Source organism: Neofelis nebulosa, chromosome 5 (genome assembly GCF_028018385.1).
Source record: "Neofelis nebulosa isolate mNeoNeb1 chromosome 5, mNeoNeb1.pri, whole genome shotgun sequence".
NCBI lineage: Eukaryota > Metazoa > Chordata > Mammalia > Carnivora > Felidae > Neofelis > Neofelis nebulosa.
Genome location: NC_080786.1, coordinates 74,101,836 through 74,124,063, shown reverse-complemented (window position 1 = coordinate 74,124,063; position 22,228 = coordinate 74,101,836).

Sequence of the window (22,228 nt, the reverse complement as noted above, 5' to 3'; positions counted from 1 at the left end):
CCACCCCTTTTCCCCATTTACATTTTTCAGATAAACAACTGATGAAACCTAAAAGTGAGCTAAGCTCCCCTGATCTGAAGGTCACACCAGCTTGCGGTAACCGGAGAGCAAGGTCCCCCTGACAAGGGCCACAGGGAACACTCAGCCCAGAGAGCATGAGTGCCCATGGGTAAATGGTTAGAAAAGGCACATGACACAGGGCTGCCGGTGTCCGGTCTGTCATGACAGGCACCGTATCCTACAACTGAGCTGTATGTGAAAGAGCAGCAAGGAGAATATCTTATCATTTGGGGGTTAAAATCAACCACAAAACCTATTACACGTCTTTGGGAGAAAGTCCTGGCTAGAGGATACCTATGAAAATAATTATTTATGAATTTTATGATTTATTAAAGTATTTAACATCTATAACATCCCTACTAGAAAAAGAGAAACCAAAGATTTAGAAGATCAACTGTTAATATAGTAAAAATATTATTACAGTCATATACAGACTGTAACCATTTTAACTCAAGCTACCTTCCCCAAATATAAGTTACTAGGATTTTCTACTGGGTAATTATCCCATTTAATAATGGTAATGGTTTGATATCTACAGTGCTGTACTATTTTCAAAGCACCTTTCTATATGTAATATCTGTTAAATGCTTTGGGATCTTAGTGTTTTACATGGATTATTCCTTTGGATCCCTCAACTTTGTGAGCGAGACAGCATCATCGCCATCTCATAGATGGGAAAACTGAGGTTCTGGTGACTCAATATCATAAAATCTGTTACTGGCAGGCTAGGACTCCCTTCTTCCATTCTATTCTTGTACCCTCAGTGCTAATGGCCTACTATTACTAAGTCACACTGAACAGGATTGGAACGTTTTTGATTAACATGTATTGACAACATCTACAATCTTCTCTTTGTCATAAAAAGAAAACCAAGGTGTTGCAGTATTTTTTCATACATATTCCATGCTTTCCAAGCCCCATCCAGAGGCTGCCAAGTCTTAGTGCTGGATGGACTCTCTGATTTTTTTTGTTGATGGTCCTATCTTACCTGTGATATTACTGTGTATGGTCCATTCAGCCATGGCATTGTTGGTAGAATGAACTAACTTTAGATTGATGTGTCTTCTTTATGCCCAAGAGGAGATAGGATCTTAGGTAAGGTTAAAGTCCAGAATTTTGCTCTGAAAGCCAGAGGACAAGCAGGTCTATTCTGCCTTTATGTAATGGAGAAGCTTCTTGTAACAAGTGGGGTTTGAAATGGAGTTTGAAGAACAGAAAATTGACAGTTGTAAGAAAACACACTCTTGACTTTTATAAGTGAAAACCTATGGTTAAGCAAATCAACTATAAGATATTTGTTTTAGGGATGCCTGGGTGACTCAACCAGTTGCACTTCTGACTTTGGCTCAGGTCATGATCTTGCGGTCCGTGGATTTGGGCCCAATGTCAGACTCTGTGCTGACGTCTCAGAGCCTGGAGCCTGCTTTGGATTCTGTGTCTCCTTCTTTCTCTGTCCCTCCCTTGCTCACGTTCTGTCTCCATCTCTCTCTCACTCTCTCTCTCTCTCTCTCTCTCTGTCTCTTGAAAATAAACATTAAAAAAATCTTTTTAAAGATATTTGCTTTAAATATTTGAATTATGTCAAGATAGTTCTTTTAGGTATCTATTTTCATCCATAAGATATAGATACTTGTCAAAAAGTAAAACAAAAGTAATTAAAAGGACTTTGAGGGCATTATTTATATTGTCGATTGATATTACCCAACTAATTCCTTCTATGCATTGCTACTTGAAATTAATGTTATAGAACATTTAATTTAATTATATAGTTACTGTAGGGTTATCTCTAATGTACAGAATATTGTAGAAAGATAAAAAATAAGTAGATTTCACTCTATGCTAAGTATCAATTTTGGATGATTTAGGCAAGATGTTCTATAGAGTCTTCTATACTGAGTCTTATTCTGTCCTCATTGGCATCGCTACAACCTCCATATCTAGTGAGGAGCGTTGGCTCCATGTGCACACGCTTATGTGTGGCTCCCAGTATCCTCAAAATAATTTTTTCGATTAAAAAAAAATGTTTGTTTGCCTTTGAGAGAGAAAAAGAGCGCATGGGAGCAGGGGAGGAGCAGAGAGAGAGAGAATCCCAAGCAGACTCCACCCTGTCAGCACAGAGACTGACTCGGGGTTCAATCTCTCCAACAATGAGGTCATGACCTGAGCAGAGATCAAGAGTCCAAGACACTTGACCGACGGAGCCCCCCAGTCACCTCAATTCCTTGGATTTTTGTATTGTTTACATTTTAATGTTTCCGGTATAAAGTCAGCTTTTTTAAGATGAGACTACTGAAATGAATGGCTTATATTTTCCACATAAAACTTTCTTTAGAAAGCACCATATAGTCTGCTCCAATTCAAGATTGAGGCATAGGAGAGTTTATAAGATGGGAATTTCTTTGTCTAACTCTCCCACAGGCATGCTGCTCTTCAGTGTTCTCCTCACCTTTCTTTCCTACCTCCTAGTGGTTCTTTATTTTTTATTTATGTTTTTGTTTTATTGTAGCTCAAATTATGGTGAATTCCTTACTTATCTCTCTCCCCAACTAAATTGTAAGTGCCTTGAAGACAGAAATCATGTCTTACTCATTTTTTTCCATATCCACAGCTGCATTTTACTCTGTATTTTGGCTAAAGACTGAGAATTTAATGTTTTTGCATTAATAAATACAAAAGTCTAAATTTAACAACTGGAAAACTACTTCTAGATAAACATCATGCTACCCACAGAACAAACATCCAATAACTGTTTGTTGATTGGACTGTTGGCTAAATTACACATTTATGGAGTGAATTGTTGAAAGAGAACATTCTTTATTCTTTCCTAGTTCAGCTACAGCACAAGCTGGAGAAGTCCAAAAACAAGAAAACAAAAACAAAAACAAAAACAAAAACAAAAACAAAAAAAAACTGTCTCTTCCTTTGTTTCTCTAATATTTCTTCTCTGCTAACTATAAACTCATGAAAAAGTTTCTTGCCTTCAAGAAAGTGACATTGCTTTTACAAAGACAATTTCATTAATCTTTAAGCAAATCCACTCTGTTAAGTGAAGTTCTCATGTAGACATTGGGAAATTTATGCTCTGGTGGACCCACTCTTTGAGCTTCTAAAAGAGTATATATCCCTGTATATCTATAGAAATCCTCTAAAAGTCACTGCAGATGATAATGAATAACAATTTATATTTGTGATCTGTGTACAATTGTATGTTAGTTTCATATGTAGTAGGTTTTAATTCTCACAGAACACTTGTGAGATAGGTTTTAACTTTGTTTTCAGGTAAAGAAACTCAAACGGTTAAATACTCTGCACAAGGTCATGCAGCTAAGATGTAGCTGAATTAAGTATGGAACCCATGTCTTTTGACTCCAAATCCAGTGCTCTCCTTAGCGCCATGCAGAAAGAGAATAAGAACTGGGCTCCTGCAAACTTAGGAAAAACAAACAAACAACAGGCTCTGTACAATAACACAGGTGGAAATACAATGAGACTCTTGAGATAATGCTGCCTCCCCCCTGGTAAGGGTTTTAGAGATGGAGTAAAGTCTTGAACAATGGAGTGGATCGTGCATGTGGAGAGAAAAGCCAGCACAAGAAGTCAATAGAGAAGCATCCAAGAAGCCAGTACAAATGCAGCATCTCCAGCAAGGTGATTAGGAACAAAACCCCAGGGGCACCTGGGTGGCTCAGTTGGTTAATCATCTGACTTCAGTTCAGGTCATGATCTCAAGGTTCGTGATTTCAAGCCCCACGTTGGGCTCTGTGCTGACAGCTCAGAGCCTGGAGTCTGGTTCAGATTCTGTGTCTCCCTCTCTCTCTCTCTCTGCCCCTCCCCCACTCATACTTTGTCTTTCTGTCTAAAAAATAAATAAATATTTAAAAAAAAAAGGGAACAAACCCCAAACAAACTATGACCTTATTCTACAATGTGCTCCATGTGGAGGGGAATTTGAATCCCAACCCAAACCCAAGGAAGATTGTGATTGGACCAGAGAAGGGTCTTGGTATTCTCAGCACTTTGCATAGTGCTTAGCTTTGACAGTATTGAATGTACCTTGTAAGTGTAGATTTGAACCACTATGATTGAAATGAGTAAAGGGATGCTTTACATGGGAAGGTCTCAATGTTTCAGTCCTTTGAGCCCAGAAAGGCCAAAACAGAGAGTCACATGGACAAAACCTACAAATCACAAATAGTATGGTTAATGTAAACATGTTCACAAAATCCTGAAAATAATAGAACAAGAGGGAATCTTTTAGAAGTTGAGTAAGATGAATACAGGTTCTGTAAGAAGTCCCCTCTGCATCACTCCACGTATTTCTTATGTACATGTAAGTAAAATGTTTCAGAAGTTGGCCCAAACTGGTGAAACACAGGGATAAATCGTTCCTAACAGAAATCGAACTGATTCATACCTTTCAGATATATTTACTCCTTCATTCTTCAAATATTTATTGAGTATGAACTATGTGTCAGACCCATACAAAGTGCCAGCAATGCCATAGTGAACAAAAATTGCAATTCTCAGTCTCTTGGAGCTTGCAGTCTGGTTGACATGTGTGAAAATGATGGGCTTATTGATAAGTCCTTTGGGCCCTGTATAGACCTTGGGTTTGATCTTCAATTAAAACTTCTATATGTCTTGCTTTTCTCCCTCCTGCTAACTTTGAGCAAAAATGCAGGGAGTGTTGATGTTGAATGACGGTGGGGGCGGGGGGGGGGGGGGGGAGCGGGATTTAGCACCAAACAAGCAATGATCAACTATTCACAGTGGCACAAAAAGACAACAGAAAGACCTGAGGCCCCTGTAAGAGCCAATAGTGGAGCTTCAGATTAGGCGTAGTCAACTGCTATGTTTTTCAAGCTCTCTGACACAATGTAAATTCCAAATATATTGATTAAGCAAGTAGTATGGTAGAAACTGTCCTTTAACAATGAATAAATATCTGTACCCTTCATTGCACATGTATTATATACCAAGCCCTGACTTAAGTACCTTATGTTCGTTATTGCCATTAATCCTCAAAACAACTCAACAAGAGAGTTTTTATTATTATCACGGCCGTGATGATGTGGAAGCCAAAGCTCTGGGTGGTTCTTTAATCCAAGGTAAACCTTACCCAGAGTAAGGCAGGTGAGTAAATGCTGAAGTCAGGATTTAAAACTAGTTTTGTCTGATTCCAAAGTCCATGCTAATTAGATGCAGCATTGTCTCTGAGTCCCTGCCTTCAACGATCTTAGTCTTCTAGGAGAGAAAGATCACTTAAAGTGCCATTTTCAGATTAGCGATAACGGCTACCAGTACAGCAGGCATTGGGTTACTATGGGGACACATGGGAAATCATAAAATCCAGCTTTGAGGGTCAGAGGAGGCAACAGTGAAGCCAAATCCTGAAGGGTGTGCAGACATTAGCCTCATAAAGACAGGAAGGGAAGACCATCTAAGAAGGGGAACAATATGTACAAAGATACAGAGGCAGTTCTGGGGAACTGCAGGTACTGAGGTTATGATCATCAGTAACCATCCAGCCACCATGTGACACAAGTTGCAAAATGCTTTCAAACAAATACCTCTCCCCTGCTGGGATACCACATGAGGGCACATGAGGACTCTGTTCATGTTTGTGAAACCTGATATAAGTTTGGTAGGAAACCCTACTCTTTACACTGAATCACTGCACAGAAGCAGTGGAGTCCTGGTTACCCCAGGGCGGTACAACTTGGGAGGAGAATATGCTGACACATGGCCAATACAGGCTCAGCTGTGGTCCTTCTGCTGTCTTTGACTGCCTAACAGGTGGTCATTGGCTATTCCTTCTTTGTCACTAGATGCCGCTGGAATTCTTAGACTTCGGTTCTGCATCACAGCATACATTTGAATGAAGAGAAATAGACTGAGTAACCAAAAAAAGCCAATTCTACCCTGGCTTGCCAAAACATGCAAAATATTAAGTGAAGCGAGCAAAGCCATTGGATTTGAAGTAAAACCATGAAGGAAATGAACTCAAGTCTTTACACTCTACCATAAATGTCTGTCTTGTGGCATGTTTCCCGGGGCCATTATTTTAGGACCTGCATTTATCTTAAAGTAGTGTGGACTTGGTGTCATTGATCAGCATAGCTTTATGCATTCATTACTCCATCTTACAGGGAGAAATGAAAAGAAACACAGAGACCTGGATTCAAGCCTTGGCCCTAGGACTTACTAGCTGTGTGGCCTTGGGCAAGTTGCTTATCCTGATCTTTAGAATAAGGATAATAATGCAGACTTTGAATGACAGACTTGGGGATTAAAGATGTAATGTATGTAAAGCACCTAGTCTGCCCCTCTGTAGGCATTCAACAAATGGTAATTATTATTATGATTATATTGACATTTAAAGGAGAGCTTTTCAGTGACTTAACTCAAATTTTGACTAATGGTGGGAGTTTGGGGCTATTGGAGAGGGAGATTTTTTTTTAAGTATTGATAATTTTCTGAATCAAACAATAGTTTAAATTCACTAAGGATTCTTGCCATTTAAAGGAATCCTATAGTTACATAACTGAATTTCTGAGATAAGAAATTTGCATCCACTACCTGATCAGTATCAGTAAATTTATAGGAACAAGAGAAAAGAATATCGAAGGTGAGACTCCCACGAAAAATGCGGTCCATGGGTAAGCAGCTCTGGCAATTAATGATGTTTTATAACACCCTGAAGCTTTATTGCTTGGGACCAACCAAGTACTCTCGTACTCTAGTGCGAAAAGCCAAGCTCACCAGTTGGTAGGAGAGAGGTCATGTTTTTACTCTTCTCCAAAACTGAGTAGACTAGATATTTGTGTTTGATAGATTTCAGTTATCTATCAGTGCTAAAACAGAGCATGCAAGAGAGGCGCAATTGTGGAAAGATCTTTGGGCTAAAGACTTGAGTTTTAATTCTGACTCTGTACCAACTAGTTATTAGGAGTTGGGCATAAACAAAGTGAAGCAGACAGCTATCATCTTCTCACTGGGATGGAGCAGGGGGAGTCCCCAGGAGCTTCATTTCTTAGAAATGAAGTGTGATGAACCTTATTCTCCCAACACTTGCATTCATTTATGGCTGCAAGTTAGGTAGCTCTGAAAGTTTAATTAAAATTTTTACGCTGATTCATAAAACCCAGTAATTGTTTGGCACCCATTCACTTATATGTCTTAAAATTTAAAGAGCTAGGGAACTTTAGTTTTCAAATGTTAAGTGCCATAATAATCAAACTATTCCCTTTTGCTAATTAAATTTTAGGTTATAGAAAATATTATGGGGGGACGGGGGTTGCTATCTTAGCCTTCTTCTAAATTTAGAACCCTAGAATTTTACCGGAAGATCTAACAACTGCCAACAAGGGTGTACTTTCAATCTGTCTTAAAGGAATTTTGCTTAATTATGGAATTCTGAAAACAAAAGCATGTTTTACACAAAAATAAATTTTCTAAGTGTCATGTAAATAAGTATTTCTTTTGTTAAATGAATTTAAGGACTTCATTTAAGGAAACATAAATCACTTACCTTATTTTAAACCATCCATGTTTCCCTTAATGGTGTTTACTAAGTCTGAAAGGCATTTATTTAAAATAAGTAGAGTAACTTGTACATTGATTAAACTGCCTATCTCTTTAGGCAGATCATGGAATTGCAATTTCGTAGATAGAGTTGAAGAGAGCATCAATTAAAGATATAGCTAGGCTGAGTCAGGTGCTCATCAGAAGAGATGGGATTAAAGATCGGTTAAAAAACGTAAACCCCCAAGTATGTAAAACTTAAATGCAATAATATAATGAAAGCACAAAATCAAACCAATTGAGATAAAAATGAAGCACTTACCTAGTGTGATCACCTGAAAAGCGTGACAAATTCCTGCAAATTGCAAGAATTCATATTGCAAAGTACTCAGCAATACTTCTGTGTAGTTGTATAGAAAGCCCAGAAAATCCTGTAATATCTTGCAAAGTGCTCCACAGGTATCCAATACTTTTGAACTGGTATCATTCTAACCTTCCTCAGTGGGTCCAAATCATGTAACCACTGGTCTTCAAGTGATGAAAAGGTAAACCCTGGAGAAATGGAGGATTGGTTTTCAGTTTTGAGGATGGGCTAGAGATCAAAAATCTACTACTCAGAGGTACCCTGGATACCAAAAAATACAAATAAAAAAAATGCCCCTTTGATTATTTTTTTAAAGTATTTGCTTCTAAAAAGGACAGAATCCCCCAACCTCCCAACCCATATTTTAATAACCCAACAATAGAAGAGAAATATTTGACAGAGGGTGTATTGGATGTTGATGATCTCCAACTGCTTCCAAATCTGCATAAATAGAACTCCAACAAATCCCCACACAATGAACCTACTGAATGGGGCTCTATTTATCTGCCGCTGACGGATAAAGGGCCAAGCCAATCCTATTGACAGTTCAGTCTGTAGCTTCCAACATATCACTGAGGTCACTAACCCATCACTACAGGACAAGCTGACATAAACAGCTGATGTACTCAACAAAAATTAGGTCTCAAATCAATTCACTGCTGAAACCCAATTTAAGGAGTGCTCAGTTTGCATAGTTTTGGTTGATCAAATTCAGAGATGTGATTCGATTCATATTTCAGTAATGAAGATCAGGGCAGGGAACTGATATATTGAAAGGTGTATTTTTCCATTTCTTCTCCACATAAAATATTCATGGATGCCATGTTCTACAGTGTACTCTGACAGTGTAACAGCTGCCAAAAACCTGGTACCTGAGGCCACTTTTACATCAATAAATTATCGAAGGTTACATCTGTAGCAAGATAGCTTTATTTGGCCACGCAAATAATACCAAGGTACGTAACACAGTTATCCCAGCTTTTGTTCCCTTGAGGGTGGACTATTGTTACACTCCATGCTGCAGAGCATGCTGGGAAGCTCCAACCAAGATGTAAGGAGGAAAAATACTTGCTTTTGTGTTCTATTAGAAGCAGTATGATGTTAAGGAAAGGTCATAATTTGGAGTCAAACATCAGGAGCTGTGTGAAAGTGACCAGATGATTTCAACTCTCTGAAACACCGTTTGTCCATCGTTAAAATAAGAATGTTCTCCTACCTCCCTGCAGGGTCATTGAGATCAATAAATAGGCAACATCTCTAAATGGTCTGCCACATGATGGACAGTTTATGTTATTCAGGGTGCTACCTTCCAAGAATGTATCATGTAGTACTAAAACACCAAAGTACTGTGTCTCTCACGAGTCCTGGAGAGCTTCTGTCTCCCTTTAGGAAAATTGGCTGAGTGTAGAAAATCAATTTTCTGGAGTTCTGTAGAAGCTGGTTTCACGAATGGACAATTCATCCTTTGCTATTCTCACTGTCTTTCTCCTATCATCTCTCAGAACTCTGAAAATCTTCTTCCTCCTGCCCAGAGGAATGTCCTAAATATATGGGGCACCTCCTGAATAAAGCCACTATCTAGTCCAACATTAGTGTTAAAGACTTTGCATTTTGAAAGCACTTTTTAAAACTTGCCACTAAGCTCTTCTTCTCCAGAGAGAGACAGAGAGAGAGAGAGAGATCATTTATACATTATTTGTTTATATATATATATACATATATATATATATATGTAAATGAGTAACCTCTCATCAAAGTCCACAGAAAAATCTGTATAAGCATTGGATTCATGCCTGGCTTTGAGACCCAAGGTCTGTTGAAATGTCCTTCTGCCAACTCATGCTAAGGTTAAGTATCAGCACCATGCCAGACTACAGAAGGAGCTTTAAAAACAAGGTTTCAGTTGCTCCAAACTGAGGCAGGACCTCCTGGACTCCCCCAAACACATGCCTGTGAGGCTCCTTGCATGATAAACACCCTTGCAAACTAGATTCACTCTTTTGTGTCTTTTAGGTACTTTTTAAAAAATTCAATTAAAAAAAAAAACCAACAGCAATAGCTAAATTCGTTGTTTCTGCTGTTTGCCAGGTATGATTCTATTCTCTTTACAGACATAATATCTAATCCTCAAAAATCAGGCACTTTTAAACTCAGTCAATAGATTTTGAAATTGAGGCTCAGAGAAGATAAGTGGCTTGCCCGTGTCTACAAATCTAAGGAATCAAAATCTAGTTCGGTGTGGCTTCAAATTCAGCTCTTTTCACTACACTACATTGCCTCCTTGAATCAATTAGTACATTATATTGAAGCATAGTCAGTCAAGGGATCCTCAATCTTACTTCTTCAACCACTAATCCCCTTTGTTGAGTGCATCGCCCTGATCCTGCCCAGTAAAGTAAGGAGGAGGAAGCAACAGAGGAGTTTGACCTGGTTGCCAAGAAAATTATCCTCTCAGTATCCGACAGACCAAGCACACCAGGGGAACCTACCAGGCTCCCGTAGCCTGGCCCCATGTTAGCAACAGGAAATACAGATGTTTTCCCATCGATATTTCAAGGAGGACCCCCCGCCCCCCACAACAGTATATGTTCCTGCATAATGTGCAGTAAGACCTGACCACCGCAAGATAACCTCAAATCTCAGTTTGGATCACAGAGCACACACTGGCTCTTTTCCCTGCCTGGCATAGGTGATGCCATTCAAGGGTGAGGTCTACAGTGACTCAGAAATGATTTAAGCCCTGAGGAATCAGACTGAAGGGACAAAAGCCACCATTTTTCAGGAGCTGAGTGTTTTGTTTGTCCAGAAGATAGCATCTTGGAAAGCTCCCGGCCTCATGCCCATCACCCCTCAGGGGGTGCACCATGAGTTCTGTTCTTCTAAAGAAAGAGGCCAAGTTCTGACTCACTGGATTTTCTGAGTACATAACTGTGGTTTCCATCATGCCCCTCACTTAGTTACCACCTAGGTCAAATGCCTGCACCTCAGGAGTTTGGAAAACACATCCTAAGGCAGTGTGGCCTCAAGCTAACAAAAGCTTAGCACATCTCCACAGTAGCACATCTCCTCTTTCACTGCCAACTTGCCCAGTATTTGACTTAAGTGGAAATGGCTGTTCATTGGCGAGGTTCATTAGTGAAAAATGTTTCAACAGTTCCATTTAACAACCTGGAATGTCCTTTGGAGAAGGCCAAATTAATATGATTTTTACCTTTAAGAAGCTTAGAAATATAGCTGCCACTAACTCAATGATTACATTGTACTGCCAGCAACAATTCAATATTTTTTTCTCGCCTGAGGGTTACAACACATTTGCACCATGGGGAAGCTTTTTCTCTTTACATCTCAAAACTGTACCACAAACTCTTCCTTTATTCATAACAGCGAGATCTCCAGCTGAGATAGGCACTTTTGTATTGCTCTAGATGACAGTTTTCTGTGTTCTTTCCAAGCACAGGGGGTTTAATAAACATATCTGGCAGGCCTTCCATAGCTGGAGGGCCCAGGATGACACTGTGTGCAAACAATATGCTCGCACTGGAGGGAAACAAGTTTATTCAATTATTCAATTAATAGATTACAGTCAAGATACTTGTTATCCTACAATGAAAAATGGGGCAAGAACTCCAAGAATTAGGGTAAGTCCCAGGATTAGCAGCAGCAGGCAGTATGGCATATACAGATCATGAAGGTATGGCCAAATGCTTGAAAATGTACCCACCAACCATCCAAATATGCGCACGCATGTGCACACACACACACACACACCCACAAACACCAGGTCAGACACACACACACAGGCACAGATGCACAGATACGCACACACCTGTGATTATACCCTTAGAGGAACTCAGACTCCAAGCACCTAATATTATCAGGGCCTTAGAAACTTATTAAATACTTTAGTATATTTTAATTCCGAGTTTTGATCTTGGTGAGGGAAAGGGAAGGTTGATGTCAGAAGAAGCAGCTCTATATTATGGTCACAGAATTCTGGAAAGTGATGTTCATAGACTTTTCTCCGTGAAAACTGAAAGTATGTTTGCAGGGTTTCATGCATAGCTGCCTTTCTGTTTCAGGGCAAGACCTTTCCTTGATGCAGAACATCTTAGACTAAACTCCATGCCAGAACTTCTCACTCAAGCAATTCTTGGTTTCAAAGTGAAGTTTACCTAGTCGGTATAGATATGTTAAGATCTCATTAATAAGAAATGAACCACTATACTTAAATGTGTGATTTGGGGCAGGGAGTGCACCTTTCTTTCTGTCAGGTTGGTATGTTATGTGGATACAAAGTCACTTGGAGGAGAGAGGAAAGGATAAAGCTGGAAAGTTACCTTGGGGAAACACTGTCAAGGACATTGTGTGCTTGAGGAGGAAATTTTGATTCCTATTATACCATGGTAAATGGGGAGCCATTGAAGGTGTTTGTCCCAAAAATCCATTTTTCTTGAGCTCTTCCAGCTGTATTTTTTTTAAAAGGTCCTTGCTTTTATTTAGAATTTGTAGAATTATACTGTTTGTGACCAAGCCCCAGGTAGTACCTCTCTCCCGAGATTTGTAGAATTAAAGACTTGGGACACAGTAGAAACGTACTAGTTGCACTCTCTGTGAAATGGCAATGTGGTTAGCATTCCAGGAAGCACAGGAGTACTGCTATTTCAGTACAGATCAGAAGGGGGGGCAATTCTTTAGGTGTTTTAGTACAGAGCTATTCCTTATCTGTGGGGATATATACCTCTCAGTTGTGCCATAAATTTGAGCTCAAGGTAACTGGAAATGTATCTTTTTATTATACTGCGGTACCAAGGAAACCATCTCCAGTTTACTGAATGGAAAATAAAGCCGATGAAAATTAAAAAGTCTTCCAAAAATGACTAAGGAATAAGACAGGAAATGCATTTCCAGGTAGAGAAATTTTGTGATGCTTTCAGGAGAGATTGGGAATAGCCTCTGGGCATCTTTATTTCTTTCCTCTGTGAGCTTTAGCCAGGTGGGAGGGTAGACAGACAATTCTTCCAGCAAGCAAGTGGGCATAGGAAGTTAAGCAGATGGTTTATTTTAGCTGCTAAGGGAGCTAGCCAAGGCAAGAGACTGGAGTTAAAAATTAAACACCCCCATTCTCAAGGGCAGAATTATCCCAAAGTTCATGGTTGTCTCCCAACAAAAGAATCAAGATGGCTTTTTATGTGTCTGTCAGTTGTGACCTTGCCCTGGCTCTTCCAGATGGAGTCACTGATGTTCTATATAGCAGGCTCAGCCAGTCCCCATCCCACCCCCTGTCTAGTCCCGGGGCCAAACCAGAAAAGGGCAAGTCTTGGCCTGTCCAGGAGGCTGGCTGTAATTAAAGAGTGAGGGCATCATGGCCAGGGCTGGAAGCAAATGCAGCAGACACCTTTTCCAAGAATGGCAGACACTGTTTTAAATTAAGTGAGTATATGCAGGGTCAAAAGTCAAGTTTGGCAAAAAAAAAAAAAAAAAAAAAAAGTCAAGTTTGGATGTGCATCCATGTGAAGGCATTAAGCCTGAAAAGGCAGTTCAAATGCATTTCCCAAAGACGGAAGAGAAATAGGTATACAGAGTTGGATCTATCAGGCATGTAGAGACAGGGAAAACAAATGGATAAATAAGAGAAGTCTGGTACATTCTTGAGTCAAGGGCTATTGCCTATTACCTTGGCTGGTACTTTAAGCCAAGAGTACCAGGTGGTCAGCTGTTTTCAAAGGAATACAAGCAGAAGGAAGAGAACAGGGCCCAGGTGACCATCTGGTGGGACCTGAAATTAGTCCTGTTACCATGGATCTGCTCTCTGGTTTGCCTACCAAGAGCATGGGCACACATCTGGACTCTGAGGTCTAGCCTTTTCTGGTCTTCATCATCTTGGCCATGCCTTCTGCTTCTATTCTCTTAGAAACGGACCCTATTCTGGATTCCAGAGCCCTTGGCTGGAGCTCCGATGATTCCCTTCTTACATCTTCCAGGGGATGGCCCTAATGACTCTGTTGCTTGAGTCTTCTCTTCATGACATCTGTTTTAAGTGGACCGATGTCCCAAAAGTGTGTTGTCACAGATATGACTTTGCTTTCCTTAAGACTCTAATTTCTGATTTCCACCTGCAAGATTAGACTTGCTAGGACATTGGCCCTTGATCAAATGGTGACTTTGTGCACACTATGTATTGGACAAATGAAGGTCCTCGAAGGAGCCAATGTTATAGCCCATTAGCTTCCCAGCTCCCTTCTACTGCTGCTAGCTTCCTCCTTCTCTCTTCTGTAGAAGGTGGTTGATGTCTCAGCCTGCCTTGTACTTGAAACTGCCCCAGTTAGGACAGTGTCTCCTGTATGTTCCCAATGGTTCCAGTTAAGTTATCTATGGAAAACATAGATAACTTAATTCCCATCCACAGAGAATCTTAGAATAATCCCACAAAGGAAAGCGCTCTTAAATCATGTATGAAAAGTACTTTGTAAATTGCAAAAGTCTGTGTAACTGTTAATATAATTAACCATGGAGAAAAGAAGACTAATATTCATGAAAGAAACACACCATATACATGATCTCATTTAACTTAATTCTTACAAAAACACTAGAAAGTAGTTATTGTTACCCTTGTTTACAGACAAAGCCATTAGGACTTAGAAAGGCTAAGTAACTTTTCAGGTCACTCAGTTCATGAATGTAGGTCTGCAATTTTAACCCAGATCTGTCCATTTCTAAAACCCATACTGTTTTTCCATGCAGGGCTGCACTATGTAGCCACTAGCATTTCATAGAGTTAAAAAGAGACAATTTATAGGTCAAAGATGTGTACTAAGATACTAATTGTGTGGTAATGACAAATTGCAAATGTGGTTTGGGATAAGCAAAATTGAGAGGATTGAGTATCTTCATGGGTGTCTTCGAGGGGGTGAGCTTTGAAAACTGGCAGGATTTAGATAAGAGGAAGGCTATTTCTGGGAAGGGAATCAGCAGGGGTGAGCCCCAAGGGTGGAACTGGTGTTGAGGAGGCCTGTGACATCATTCTGGGTGAATTGGGTGGGACAGACAAGCAGAGGAATATCAAAAGCCAGGCCAAAGAGTTAGGCATCATGGGGCAGGAAAAAGGGAGCCAGAATCACATGGAGACTCTAACTCAAAGCAGCCTCAGTCATTATGTTTCTTTTTACTCACAGCCAAGAGGGAAGACTGCAGCCAGCTGGTGGCCCATCTCAAAACTTTCTCCTACCACATTCATTCTGGTGAATCACTCATGAAATTAAGGTATGGGCTGTGTGTATGATGATAAGGGTGTGAACAGGATAATGTTACAAATCCAATATTCTGCTCACCAAGTCTCTGAAATCGGTGGTCACCTTCCAAACCAGACTTTGAGTAGAGTTCTGCTCACTCACTTTTTACCCACAACTACAATTTCTCCTTGACAAACATTCTTTATCTGTTCTTACCTTCTATTCCTCATCAGCAAAAAAAGTGACTGTAAAAATGACTGCACCATGGAGAAGATTAAGGAAAGAAAGTGAAGGAAGACAGAACTGGTCCCAAGAGACAAGGTTCTGGGTGTGGCCTTCCTGCCATGGTGGCATCGATTTACTTGTAATATGTAAGTCCAACCAAATAGAATCATATTTCTTATTCAGAAAGAATGTTTGAGAGTTCTAGTTATTTACTAAAGGAACAGTCCTACTGTGGGCAAGATGTGGTACCTTTAGTTCTAGCTAGTGGCAGAAACAAGGGGTGGGGAATGGGCTCATTTCTAAAGCTTTCTCTAGGTATCACACTTGACCTTGAGCCAGTCCTGTCTCAGTCTGCTAGAGCTGCCATAACAAAACACCACCAACTGGGGGGCTTAAACAACAAAAATTTATTTCTTCACAGTTCTGGAGGTAGGTTTGGTTTCTTCTGAGACCTTTCTCCTTGGCTTTCAAATGGCTACTTTCTTGCTGTGTCCTCACATGGCCTTTCTTCTATGTATGCACACTGCTGGTATCTCTTCCTCATCTTATAAGGACACCAGTCCTATTAGTCAAGGTCCCACCCTTATGACCCCATTTAACCTTAGTAACCTCCTTAAAATCCCTATCTCTAAATATAGTCACATCGGGAGTTAGAGCTCCTATGTATATAAGTTTTTTTGGAGGTTGGGAACCCAATTCAGTCCATAACAAACCCTAATACAATTTAAATGGAAATACGAAATTATAGAAATACTACATATATGTATACAATTATTATTAATTGCTCACATTGTTTAAAATTTGTGATAGCTTATGTCAAGTAGGTTTTCTCTAAGTCACCTTACAATAAATAGAATATGGAACAATGCAGGAAAAGTATGCCAGAGGCAAAGAGCCCTGCAGATACATGAGTGTGGTCCTAGTTCAGCCATTAACTTCCTGTGTGACCTTGGAAAAATCACTTTACTTATCTATGTGTCAATATCCTTATCTCTTAAAGGAGAGGCCTTAAAAAATAATAATCTCTAGAGCTATTTCTACTGTAACACCTATGATTTTGTGACTTTGCTTTACAATTTAGTTAATCAAAAGCTATTCATTCAGGGATGAAGAAGGTTTTAAACACTGGCTACATGCTGCAATTGCTTAGACCTGAGCATAAATATTTGCATTATGCTCAATGGCAATATCTCTTCAATATAAGATGGAAGTGAGATCTGGAAGGTACCAGGTTCCCCTGGTCACCACAGTCAACTTAGACTGCTGAAGCTATTTACTGGTATCAGTCAGGGTTAAAATCAGGGGGATAACTGCCAAATCTCCACTTCATTTGATGACATTTGTGCACAACTTCCGTAAGTAACACTTCCTTTGGTGAAAACCAATTTCACAGTGACTTTGAGTCTGTGTGTATGTGTGTGTATGTAATTTTAAATATTTTTAAATAAAATAATTCTATTGGGAATTTTCCTGACTTCTCTTTTTTGGAAGACATATGTCTCATAATTAGCTTATATTAACTCTATTTAATTTGACTGCTTATTTAAAGAGATTTCCATGCTGCATGTGGTATCCACAGGTGCCGTGGGCAATTGATAATGAATGTATGTTAACAAAAATGTCACAGTTGTAATATAATGAAAAAAAGAGACAGAAACACTCTGGGGATAGAAGAATAGATACATCAATTTACAGTCAGGGCAAAAACAACTCTTGGTATTCTTGTGAGACAGGAAAAAGGAAAAAGTATAAAATGAGAGAAAAAGATGTTTTCCAGATAAAATTAAAACGTACCCTGTTTAGTTTAAAATACATTGAGTAGGGGCGCCTGGGTGGCGCAGTCGGTTAAGCGTCCGACTTCAGCCAGGTCAAGATCTCGCGGTCCGTGAGTTCGAGCCCCGCGTCAGGCTCTGGGCTGATGGCTCGGAGCCTGGAGCCTGCTTCCGATTCTGTGTCTCCCTCTCTCTCTGCCCCTCCCCCGTTCATGCTCTGTCTCTCTCTGTCCAAAAATAAAAAAAAAAAAAAAAAAAAAAAAACGTTGAAAAAAAAAAAATAATAAAATACATTGAGTTTACATTTTTCATTGGAATGTTTTCACTCCTACATACTACTAATAAAATTAACCTGTTTAATGTTACACTTGTCCTGAGCCCTCAAACAGCCATTAGGGCAACCCAGTGTTATATGTGGATAGAATCACAAGTGTTTACTTTTTAATTATTGTATTTTAAAGCTTAAAATATACATTTTCCAGGCAATCTTTAACATCTATTTGTGAAACCACAAGTAGAAATGGATCCTCCAATTTAATTCCCAAAACTAATATGCCTTCTAGTAGAATTTTCTTCCATATATCAATCTATTTATTACTTGTTCTTTCATCTAATAGAAACTATACAGGAGGCAGCCAGACACTGATCTGGTAACTTGTTACATTGTCCTGGATGTTCATAGGACCTAAAGTTTAATACATAAGTAAACAAAATACTGAGAAAATAAGTGATGAGTGCAAGGAAAAAAAATAAAATAAGATAATGTGATAGATAGATCAGCGGTTCTCAGTGTGGCCCTTGGGCATCACCTGGGAACTTGTTAGAAATGCAAGTTGTTGGGCCCCACTGAACCAGAAACTCTGGCACAGCATTCTGTTTTTAACAAGTTCTGCAGGGGATCTGACGCACAGCAAAGCTCAAGAACTCCTGTGATAGATGGCATTGTGGCAGGACAAAAGGGAACTTTAGCCTGAGAACTCTGGAAAGGCCTCTCTGAGCATGTTTGGGCTGAGGTCTGAATATTGAGAAGGAACTCGCCATTTGAGCAATTTGGGGAGGCATTTTCCATGAAGAGAAGGCAGTACTGCGAAGACCTTGAGGCAGAAAATCTTGATGAGTGTGAGACACAAGAAGAAGGCCAATGTAGCTGGCACATCTTGAGAAAGGGAGAGAGTGCATGAGATCACGTTGAAGAGGCAAGCAGGGCACATCATGTAGTAGATGGTTTGCAAGTGTCTGTAAGAAAAAGCAAGAATCAAAAAGGGGACAGCATGTAGTCTTAAAGAACAAATCATCAAAAACTATACTCAGGAAGAGTTTTACTCTGTACTTAAAAGATGAGGGTTTTCTCTAAACGTGAGCCTTTATTTCTCTCTTCATTTACCTGCTGTTTGCATACATAATAAAACACAAAATTTATATAACTAAATGAATTATTTTATTTCAATTCACTTGTAAGGTAACAACAGAACTATGAGCTCCTGGGTGGGGGAAGGTATTTAGGATTGTCTCATCATGAGTTTGTGTCATATATAATTTATAGTAAAAGCAAACCTGTGATTAATATTTCAGCAACATTGGTATTCACAGAAGGTTTATTGCCCTTGAAGAGTTTATGATCTGATGGGACAAAAAGTCTAGCAAGGTGTTTTACCATCTCTAATAACCGATTTCGATTAAATACTTGGATCAAGTTCTCTACTTCCCAGGGGATCATTTGCACATATGTTATGTCTCCCCTGTCTGAAGTCCATTTATTAGGGAACTGAGAAAATAAGGTGATATGGTGGATGCACTCTATTATTGCCCCCATGCTCCTAGTATTCATACCTTTGTGTGGTTCCCCTTCCCCCCCCCCCCCCCGAGTGTGAACAGGATCTGTGACTCACTTTTGGCTGATAGAATATGGCAGAGGTGACAAGAGATACAAGAGTGCATGTATATGATTCTCTTTCCCTTGCTGCTTTGAAGAGGCAAGCTGCTACGGTGTGAGTTTCTACATGGAGACATCCATGCAGCAAGGAGGTGAGGATGGCATTAATCCATTAAACCAGAAAGAAACTGAGGTCCTTAGTCCTTGACCTGCAATGAACTGAATGTTGCAAATAACCATGGAAGTTTGGAAGCAGATGCTTCCTCAGTCAAGCATCAGATGAAATTGCAGCCCAGCAGACATCTTGATTACAGCCTGTGATCTCCTGAAGCAAAGGACCTAGCTAAGCCATGCCTGCACTCCTGACTCATAGAAATCATGAAATAATGAATGTGTTGTTTGAAGCACTAAGTTTGTGGTAATATTGTTATGCAGGGGTAAATAATTAATACAGAAAATAAGTAATAGCTTATATTAATTGTTTTCCCTGTGCCAGGTGCTGCTTTAAGTATTTTACATAATTTGATTTATTTATTATTAGTACCATTTTACAGATGAGAAAGCTGAGTCACAAAGCAATAAAGCTACTTGCCTACAGTTATACCTAGGAAGTGAAAGGGCTGTGATCCAAACGCAAAGTCTTAGCCACTACACTACAGTGCTGCTCAGTCTGCCTAGTTATTACACCAATACCAACTACTTAGAAGGTTGAGGTCGGAATTGTCAATTGACCCACAGTATACAAAGAAATAATACATGGTATTCAGTGGGAATTTCCCTGAAATCATTGGTTGTTGTTCCTCTGATTATTCAAATTTTATTTAATTTCCTAAGTGTTATTAAGTGGAAAAGTGTACACTGAGAGGATTAGGTAAGTGTTCAAAATGTTATAAAGAGACAATAAGAAACAAAAAAATTATAACTTATTAATAATGGCAACTTATATTTGTGCAGCCCTGGTCCTTATTATAGGCACTCAGATATTTCATCACAGTCTGTCCCCAGAGTAACATTTTGAGAAAAGGAGAGTAGATACTACTCTCATCTCTGAGATGCTATGGCCCAGTAACAATGTTGTCCTGTAAGAGAACAAATTACTGACCATACGACCCTAAAGATTAAAGAGGCCTTAGAAGTTTGATATGGCCAAATGGAATGGCCGGATGACCCTTAACTAAAATTATACTGCAGAGGAGTAAACTATTCTATATCCTTTACCTCTCAAGTCAGAGAGAGAAGAGTGAGCAGTATTAAAGTAGGAGATACTAAGCCATAGCAACAGTGGCCACAGATGAAGAAGGTATCAGGTTCAAAGCAATATGCTTTTTTTCTCTCTTGTCTAAGCATCTGAGGTTAGGAATCAAAGATGGAGACCAACCATGCCTCATGGGTAATCACCCAGTCTCTGCTCAAACACTGTATGATCTACTTCCTCTCCTGTCTTATCTTCTATTACTCTGAGTCTTGCTTGTTTAATTTTGGCCCCTCTGACCTTCTTGCTGTCTTCAGAACAAGACAAGCTCTTTCTCCTATCAGGGTCTTTGCACTGTCTGCTCCTGTCTCCTAGAGAGGTTCTTTCATCAGACCTTCTTATGGCTTTCAGTTGTCTGCTCAAATATCACCCCAAAGATATATTTCTTGACCATTCTGTAAAAAAAAAAAAGGCTTCCTCTGCATTCTTTCATTCCCTTAGTCTGCTTCTGTTTGATTTTCCTTCAAAGCACAAATACATTACTAGAAACTGTTTTTTGTTTTTTGTCTGTTTGTTCCATTGGAATGTAAATTCTAAGTGTGGGGACCTTATTTTCTTGTTCTCTTTTGAATTCTCAGCTCTCACAACAGTGCCTGTGGCATAAAATGTGCTCAACAAATATATGTTGAATGAATGAATGAGTGATTACACCCAGGTCAGAGTCTTGTGTCAGGATGCGAGACAATTTCTCTCAGGGTGACATGGGATGATTGGTCAGGAAAATGGAAATTCATCTAGACAATATTGCTAATAATTTTCCCATCAGGTTTGTAAGAAAATCTCTCAAGAAGACCTCGTGGAGTCAAGATACTCCCCATGCCTAGTGTCTTAGTGTCTTAGCGCTGTAACAGACTACCACCAATTTAGTGGCTTAAAAGAGCAGATTATTTATTTTACATTTCTGGAGATCAGAACTCACTAAAATAAAATCAAGGTGTCTGCAGAGTTGGTGTTCCTTCTGGGGGCTCTCAAGAATTGTTTTTTGCCTCTTCTAGCTGTTAGGGACCACTAACATTCCTTGGCTCATGGAAGTCTTCTATCTTCAAAGGTAGCAATGGCCAGTGCAGTCTTTCATTCAGGGCATCACTCTTCTGCCTCCCTCTTCCACATTTAAGGAGTCTTGTGATTACATTGGGCCCATCCAGATAAACCAGGGTAATCTCCCCGTTCAAATTCAGTTGATTAGCAACTACAACCTTAATTCTTCTTTGCCATGTAACCTAACTTATTTATAGGTTCAGGAATGAGAATGAGAACATTTTGGGGGCTATCATTCTGCTTATAACTACCAACCCAGTGCTGTTGTCTGTGTGCCTGTGCCTGTGCCTGTGCGTGTGTGTGTGTGTGTTTAATAATCAGGATTTGTTCTGAGCGAGAATCCGAACATGAGAACCATGTTGACTCTTAACATGCGCTGCTTTTATCACAATGTGCTCACAAACTCTCTAATTGAAAAATGTATTCTATTTTTGCTAGAGAACAATATTGTGTTCATCAGACAAATGCTTTATCCTTCTATCTTTTTAGAAAACTGGGATGGTGTTTATTCTTCAGTCTTCTGACTCTTCTCCTGTTCTCTGTGGTTTCTTAAGAGCAGCAAGACTCGTCCTTTGATCATATCTTTAAGGTGTTTCAGCATCCTGGGATGCAGTTCTTTCAACCATAGAAAGTTTTCTCATTAAGGGCACTTGATACTCTCTCTCTTCATCTCTCTTGGCTCTGTTTCCTCCTTGCATTGTTTGTTCTGCCCTCTCAGTTTGAAGATTATTCTTCTTGTTAGATCACTCCACAGGCAAATAGAAGTGATTCCTGGTAACAAAGCAAAAGATTCCCAAAGCAAGGGGCCTAACACTAATCAGAACCAGGCCTCCTCACATTCTGTATCTCCCCACAGTTTATAGGATATGTTTACCCATGCCATCCACCTTC